We start from the raw sequence: 9,361 nt of genomic DNA, 5'->3' as shown, positions 1-9,361 counted from the left end.
TTATCATTTATATATCTATCATCATCTGTTGATCATCTTATCTATTTAATTGTTCACTAAGCATATCGAGTTTAGTATATCTAACACTGAACACTTGGTCTTCCACAAAAAAAGAAACATGACTTTCTACAAGATGTTTGAGGACAATCAGTAGAATCGCATTCCTGAAGTAGCTTGAACAAAACACTTAGAGGCATCACAACCCTAGGTCTAATCTCACAACACAATGATGCCTTCACATATATTTAAAGAATGAAAAATTTTATCCACCTCTCCTGCCAGAGCCCTAAGATTTTTCTCTGTTCCTGTGCTTAATACCTTTGATTTATTCCTTATATAGCAACAGAACTAGCCTGTTGTTAAGATAATATTATTCACTACTCAAAACTAGATCCTCTTTTTGATCTTGACTTAATTCTCATTTTTTTCAAGGACTTTATTTACTGCTTTTGAAAACTGCAAAATCTGGCAATATTTTCTATTACCCCTCTGTGTTCTATTTCTTTACTAGCATTTATTTCCTTTTCCACTCTATGTATCGTTTTTCCTATTCTTTACATGCCTTCTTTACAAAACCAGGAATTTGGTTTTTATTATTCATGTATCTCCAACATTTAGAACAAATGCTTAGCACAAAGAAACCATGTACACTAAATATGTACTAAATTTAATCAATGCCTGTTCAAGAGATATGTGGATTTCACAATGAACTCATGTCTAGCACTAATAGTTTTAAAATAGAGGAGTATGATATTAGAAAATACTTTATACTATTTTCTAAATTAAATTATCATTGGAATAAATGTAAATACATTCATAGAAAAAGACATTTAAATATTCCATTCTAGCCCTGGCTGGTGTGGCTCAGTGGACTGAGTGCCAGCCCTTGAACCTAAGGGTCAACAGTTTAATTCCCAATCAGGGCACATGCCTGGGTTATGGGCCAGGTCCCCAGTTGAGGGAACATGAGAGATAACGACACATTGATATTTCTCTTCCTCTCTTTCTGTTTTTCCTCCTCTCTCTCTAAAAATAAACAAATAAAAATTAACATAAACAAACAAATAAATAAATTTTTCATTCTACTGAATGCCCAAATTGCTCCTGGCTTGCACTCAACAATAATATATAACATTAAACTTTGTATTTGTGCATAGTTTACTAATAGTCATATTATGATTATAAAATCTAAGAAGCTACTTTCTTCTTTCATAAAATATTTTAGATTATAAAATCTAAAATCTACTCTCTCTTTCATAAAAAGAGAGTTGAGATGAGGATATATATATATAAATATTTTAGTTATTTCCCGTGAATGATTAAAAGCATATGATTAACCAGGGATGATAAGATGAAGAATTTAAATTATACTATTAAATACCATTCTTTCTTTATACCATTCAATTCTTAAGTGTTAACACTTAAAAATGGTATAACATCATATACCATATGGGAAAGGTATAACATCATGTACCATATAAGAATGGTATAACATCATATACCATTATGTTATAAAATCAATAGTATATCAGAAATGTAAACTTTAAAAAATTAATAATAGCCCTTGCTGAAGTGGCTCAGTGGATTGAGTGCCAGACTGCGAATCAAAGGGTCACTGGATCAATCTCCAGTCTAGGACACATGCCTGGGATGCAAGCCAGGTCCCCAGTAGGGGGTGAGCAAGAGGCAACCACACATTGATGTTTTTCTCTCTCTCTTTTTCTCTCCCTTCCCCTCTCTCTAAAGCTAAGTAAAAAATAACCTTTTAAAATTTTAAAAAGAAATTAACCACAAATTATTCTACTGGTTAACTTTCCTTATCTCACTTCTGTCTTATAAAATGTTAGAAGCTTATCTTGTGATAAGCTGATGATTCAAGAGCTTGGCAAAACTCTAAAACTAATGGTGATAAACATTTCAATATCATCCCATTCTTTTTTTCTTTAATCTTTTTTCTGAGGATCTTGACCACAAGAGCCCTCTTTCTTCTATTGTTTAAATGTATCTGTCAAATATCTCAAAAGCTTTTAAAAGACTTCTTACAAATAAAGTAAAGCACTCAACAATTATCCAATTCTCCTAATGGCAAAAATTGTATTTTTTAGAAAATAGTAGAGAAATTGTAGTATAGTAAGGCTGCATAAACTTTTGAGAATTTGTAATTTCTGACATTGTCACTTTTAATGGGCAGGCTACTTAGTATAATAGTGGCTCCATTTGTTCTTCTGCAAAGTGAGAATGGCATCTGTTTTAAAATGGCCTCAAGGCAGGACCTGGGGCATTTGCCTTCATTACAGTCCACGATGGAATGCTTTTGAGTTCCTGGGCTAAGGCTGAACTGAACAATTCAAATCAAAAGTGACGGACTTTAGTAAATCTCGATGGGTCTTATCTAAGGTGCACACAAGGAAAAAGCTATGGGGAGGGGGGGTGAGCTGTTGATCCTCAAGGCTACTGGGAAAATCATATCTGGAATGTACATTTACTTGTGACTCTGAGGACCGCTATCTAAGGTGTGTGATTGCATGAGGGGCTGATGGCAGTTTAAGGTCATTGCATGCCACGAGTCAAACAAAACAAGATGCCAAGGCAGTGACACCATGGAGGAGTTTCACTCAAGTCTTGAAAAAACATGAGGCTGTGAATGCTGTACTCATTATCAAAAATTTCACAATGAAGGAGTTTGTAGCTCCTTTGTGATCTAATAGTTCAAACATAAAAGATAAAGACTATGCTTACATAATATATTTCTGGGAATTAAAGTCTAATTATATATTAGGCATGCACCTTGTCCAGATCAACATTTTACTGATATTTTTGTTGTAGCCGAATAAATAACTATCAAAATACTCTCTTAACTTGTTGCTGGGATTTTAGCATGTCCTTAACACACAATTTTTTTCATCCCTGTCATGTGTGTACCTTTGTGCTCAGAGGTATTATGGACAACTTCCCTACAACTATTACTCACACAATTAGGATTTATCAAATGAGCAATAACTTAAAATAACATTAAGAAATAAAAATTTTGTTACTCTATATTTTAAATTATATAGTCTCCAGGGCAAAATGTCTGAAGGGGAAATACTGCAGCAAGTAGCTGCCGATATTTATATCCCATTAAGACTTTGAATACCCTCATACTAGGTGTTTCTGGACACAAATGTATGCTCCCTGAGGCCTTAAGTCTAGATTACTAAAAGCACAGGCACAATCAAATTTATATTTTTGCTAGAGTTTGTATAATGACAGCATCTAAGTTCAAAATAGTTTTAAATTATACATATATGTGAGTGATCTTAGATTAATATATATGTACATGACACTTCACTGTCTCCTATGAAAATTATGGTGTTTGCATGACTACATTACAGGAGCTCAAAGGTGTAGAGAGCAATCATTGTTTAAAGTTTTTACCCTTATAACACTTTCAATTGATTATGATTAAGTACTACCTACAAAAATATATTCAGGGACATAATCTTAGAACACTGCCTAATCCTTCCCCCTTCCCTCACTCTTTCCTTTTCTTCTACCCTGTTGTTTTTTCTTCATGTATGACTACATTGAAGAATACTACTCTTCCAGTCCATAGGCACTCTAATAGACCCTGGGAACATGAGGATGAAAACCAAATGAAAACAAACCAAATACAGGGCAGGCAAAAGTGGGGTTACACTTGTGAATACACAAAACACAGAGTTTATTATTTTATTATTCTTTATTAATTATTGTATAAGTTTATAAAGGCTTTTACTGCAACCTGTATATTTGTTTCTCTTCAGATATTCACAATATTGTGATTCATAATGACATGTAAATAGTCCCATCATAAAAGACAAAACAGGTATGAAAAAAGTGGTGCTGAGCCCAGATGAATATTTTTGTTCTACTGAAGAAATTCAGAATAGCTGCAGATATCTCTTCTAGTTATAAATAGCCCCAGCACACTGAAGGACCATCACGAGGATATTTCTTTTATTTCCTTTGGATATTTCTAAGATTTAAGAGTAATCTCCTAAAGTAGAAATTATCTCCTCTAACTGCCTTACATGCTCAGCCTTCTTTCAGGCTTTGACTGAAGGCACATTGCTAGAGAGACACCTCTGGAGAATTTACGGAAGAAGGTGAGGATGAATTCCCTTCCCATTTAAGACTTTCTAAGATACAAACTTGTCAAGCTCAATACCAAGAATATACTATATTTTATTAGTGGATTTTCAAACTGGCAGTCATCAAATAATTTTCAATCCCTGTTGATCTATGGGGATTCAGCTGAGCAATCTGAGCTCAGAAGTCTGTAGCTACATAAAACCCTTGAATATTATACTTGTTTATTCTCCTATGAGAAGTTAATTCTCTTCTAGGCAGATTTTGAACTGTCTACTACATCTAGATACCAGATATTTTATTTGATAATTGATCTTACTCTTAAACAATGCTGTGTCTCTGCTTTCTCATAAACTCATGATTCTAACATCATTTTATGAAAAGAGGGAATCAATTGTTACCTGTCCTTGTTCTTATTGCAGTGTGTGTTATCATTCCACACTTTTACTGCCTCCAAAATAAACATTTAAGATTCGTTTGTGTTTGGGTGTTTCTAACTTTTCAATTATTGGTTATTTGATTTTTTTAAAACCAAAGTGAATTGTAGTAAGTAATTGATTTTAGCAAAACATTTGATGAGTTACTGACAGTCTAATGGTGTCTTTTATTTGTCAGCACTGGTCTCCATGCCACTAAATACAGACATGTCATCTGCTTCTCCTAAACTTCATTTAATAAAATTTTGTCATAATCCAACCTTTAGTTAAATAAAGAATATAATAGAGAATCCTGAGGCCTTTATTCAGATGATACCTTCCTCATTTTTATAAATAGGCAAATTCTGAAAGCGGTTACTCTAAAATTACTGAGAAATTACTTTTATCTTAAGAGCTATTTTATGTAATTTTTTTTAACTCTTGACATGGTAAGAACATAATCAACAGAGAAGCCACAACAACCACTGAATTGTTAATTGTTAAAATAAAATCTACTTCATTTTAAAATGGGAAGAAAAATCAATTATTTTTTATAATTAAAAATAGATTCATAAATTTACCTATTTGCTTTTAGTTTTAAATCAACATTTCTGGAATTGTATGGACATAATGTCTTCTTGGGCTTTTGTCGTTAACAAAAAAATGTAAAGGTCCATGTATGCCATAGTTTAAGAATGTAGGCACAAATTGCCTAAAGGACCTAATTTTCAATCCATCTGTTCTTGGGGCTGTACAGTGTTATCATAAAAAATAATCTGTATTCAGACTTTATCTTTGCTTCTGAATACAAAGATATCCATCTGCCCTTTCCTGATGATATCTATTCCATTTACTTACTCAATCAAATCAGCCCTAATAGAAAGAAACGATGTGTACATCTCTATCATAGACAATGTATACATGATGGGATAAGCATTTTTTAGATTTGTTCATGTTATGGCTTCAAGGTCATTTATCTATGAAGTTAGAGAGGCCAAGACACAGAAAGTGATTGCAATATGACCACAGTGTTCACTGCAAGAGAGAATTCACCCACAGAAGCAATTCTTTAATGAGCCGTGGAAAAAGTCTCACTTTAGTTTATCAAGCTGCTGACTCTCTAGAACCACTTCCTGTTTATATAGCAGCCAATCAGTCAGTCACTTTATTCTGTGCACAATATATCTTGTCACTGAACTGTTACTATCCTAGTTTAAGTCACCGTTACCTCTAACAAATAGACTGATATAGATAGGTCTTCACTGAACACACACAGTCTATGTAGGAACACAGAATATATCTGCCATAGTTCTTTCAGATGTAGTTACAGCATAGAGCTTCCACTAGGTAAAATGAAATTTGGAATTTATTTTTGCAGGTAAAATGCTTTTGTTGTTGAAAGGTCATTTTAATTGTCATCTAGAATCTGTTTAATTTGCAGAAACCAAATTGGTCTTTCTAAAATCTAAAATATAATGCCTTTCTTCTGATGAAAACATTCCAAGTACACGTCACTCCGAAAATCCAATCTGCTCCCCCATCTTCTGAAAAGCTTTACATTATCTCTGCATCTCACCCCTCCAATCACATCTTTAACCATCTGTACTCTACTGCAAACACACTGGCTTGCTTACCATTTCTCAATCGCTCTTGCTGTGGTGATCCCTGGTAGTCTCTGACCTTGACAATTCCTCTGTCTAGAAGGATATTCTTCAGAATATCTGCATATCTTGATCACTAGCTTAGGCCTTTGCTCATATATCCTTATCTTCCTGTCAGAATCATGCTTCTTTGCATTAGTTCTTATCTTTTACCTTTTATATGTTTGTTTTAGTACTTATTACCCTTAAATATATTATATAGATATTTATTTATTTTATTTCTTCTAGAGTATTGTTTGAACATGTCTCACTGTGCCATGGTGTTGTAGAAAATGAATTCAGGTACAATATTGCTTATATTTAACCCAGCTCTGCTGCTTGTTAGCTCTGTTACAGGGTACAGGCCTCATGATACCAAAGCATATCAGTTTTTGCTTGGCAACTGGGGAAAATAATAGTACCTAATTCTTTGGGTTGTTAGCAGTATTAAATGAGTTAACTGCTTCAGTGAGTACCTTGTACATAGAAAACACTATATGCATGCTGGTTATTACATTAAAACAGAGAATATGTCTGTGTGTGTGTGTTCCCACTCTAATATGCATGACATAGAGGAAAGTTACTGTACTCTTTGGTACTCAGCTATATTTTTTAATGAAACCACAAACTCTCATACATATTTATTGTATCATATCAGGTAATCTTGGATCCTTTTGCTAATGAATGATTTTTAAATTATTAACAGTCATCAGTTTATGTAAAGACCAATGACATAATACTTAGAATAGATATGAGCAGCAAGGCTTATCTGGAGAGTGAACACTTTCTAAAATTTTTATCCTTATTAGTTAACTAATCAATTGTGTAATTTTAGGAAGATACTTATATTTCATGACCACAATTTCTTAATCTTTTGAAGATTAACAGTATCACATACTGCATCAGGTTGTTTATAATGGTCAAGTGATCATTTTAATAGATCTATATATATGAAAGATGTAGTATATGAGGTCCTTTAACATTAATAAATTTAATCAAGTTATTTTAAAAAGTCCTGTTATATTTTGAATATAGACAATATTTAATAAAATTGTCCTTGAAGCTAGACTAAATAATGATTCCAAATAATTAATGATTTACAATAGCAAGGGTTTAATTATCATTCATATAACATGCCCAGAGAATGAGCTGTAGCTTTACTCTGAACTCTACTGTAGAACCAGGTAGATCAAACACTGCTTGGTATTGTCATAATCAGTTTCCAACTATAGTGAACAGACAGGTGGTATCTAACTTTGACCTACTGTAATATATTATCATAGAATGGTAGCTTATAAAAAACAGAAATTTATTTATCCAAGTTCTGGAGGCTGGAATTATAAGATCCAAGAGCCAGGATGGTGGGATTCTGGCAAGTATCCTGCACAAGTTTGCAGACTGGCATTTCTCATTGATTGAGAGGTCTAAATACTTCTTCTGAGTATTTTTTATAAGGATGCTAATTCCATCACGAGGGCTCCACCCTCAGGACTTAATTACTTCCCAGAGATTCCTCCTTCTAAACCATCACATTGTGTGTTAGGGTTTAAATATGTAAATTTTGAAGGGGCATAACATTCAGTTCATAATGGTTGGCTAACAACACACTGGCTCTTAAAGCTTCTGCTTGGATATTAAAAGTACGTTGCTTCCTCTCACATTTCACTGGTCAATTAAGTCACACGACCAAGCCAGAGTTCAACATGGGGAAGATAAAAAATATTCCCTCTGGGTGGCCCACCTAGTGAAGAACAACTATTATAAGCATTATAAATCTACCAGAGTAAGTAAAGACTTTGCAACAAAGATAGTTACTTCAACATTTATGTGCTAAAGTTCATTCATTTTTAACACATGCAGAGACTCAATTTTTTCATTTAATTTCTATTAATTTATTTGTTCAGTTGTAACAATCCTTGCTGACTGCTTTCTAAGCAGGAAGATAAAACGAGTTTGTGAAAAGCAAGTGCAGGGAGAAGTTCAAGAAATAGGAGCAAGAAACTTCCAGAACACATATCATCATGGCAGGTCCCAGATGGATATGTAAGAACTCACAATGCCCTTAAATGACTACAGCTTGAAATAGAGACATTACCTCTTCTTCACATTCTGTTTCCTGAAGCCAACCAAAGGGCTGAGTCCAACATCAACCAACATCACTCTGAGAGATGAGGGAAGTAAAGATGAAGAATACAACAAATATTTGCCAAAATAATCTTTTTTTTACAAAGTTTCAGTTTCTTAGAACCATTTAAATTATTCTTCTCTGGCATGACAAGAAATATATTTAGAAAAAAGAGTATTCAAATTAGATGGGTTAATAATTTTTGATGTTTAAGGGGGTAGGTAAAAATCCTAATTTTTGAGAAGAGTGGTTACCCATATTAATTTATTTCCCAGGATATGCATACTGTCTTAGAACAAATATTTCCTTGAATCGCCAAGAGAATAAATTACACACTTTAATATTTTATACATAATACATTTGTGCATGTGTTTGCTGACATTCAGTTTAATTGTATCATACATTCTTCAAAAGGCAATATAAAGTATCTTAAACAATAACATTAAATATGTAATATCTGTGAGTCACAAATAGCTATTGCAAAATGAAATGCATGACACGGTTTAAAGTGATATCATTCTGTACACAACATTTAAATCTTTAGAATGTTTTTTAAAGTTCTCAACATATCTCTTAAAAATATCATCAGCAGAAGAAAATATAAACTAATTAATTAAACAAAAGAGTTAATCTTTTAGATGATTTACAAATATCATGTACATATTGAAAAAGTAAAAGTCACCCTCCTGAATTTGCTTGTAATTTGTACAGTGAAATAACTGAGCTACAGTCATGAGCCACTGACAAATGCATCATTAGGTGATTTCATTGCTGTGTGAACTTCACAGAGTGCACTTACACAAACTTAGATGGCACAGTGTACCACCCACCTAGGCTATACGGTATTGCTGCAAGGCTGGCAGCCTCCATAGCACATTACTGTACCTGATAACATAAGATGAAAGTAAGCACAGAGTAAACTGATGCAGTCAGGAAACTAGGTAAGCAGGAGATGTGAGGCTGCTATTGGCGTGACAAGGCATACTGTTTTTACAGCAAACATTTGAATATGTAGAAAATGTACTCTAAAATAATGATAAAAAGTATAGTATAGTAAACATAGATACTGA

General features: G+C 33.3%; 1 protein-coding gene across 2 annotated transcripts in view; it reads left to right on the top strand.

The window, feature by feature from the left end:
* Positions 1 to 9,361, top strand: part of TECRL (trans-2,3-enoyl-CoA reductase like) — a 73,513-nt gene that overhangs the window by 3,605 nt on the left and 60,547 nt on the right. The gene's annotated exons all lie outside the window — the stretch shown is intronic.

The sequence above is a fragment of the Artibeus jamaicensis genome, unplaced genomic scaffold (genome assembly GCF_021234435.1).
Source record: "Artibeus jamaicensis isolate MK-2021 breed Jamaican fruit bat unplaced genomic scaffold, CSHL_Jam_final contig_908, whole genome shotgun sequence".
Taxonomy (NCBI): Eukaryota; Metazoa; Chordata; class Mammalia; order Chiroptera; family Phyllostomidae; genus Artibeus; species Artibeus jamaicensis.
This window is presented reverse-complemented; position numbering and strand designations above follow the sequence as displayed.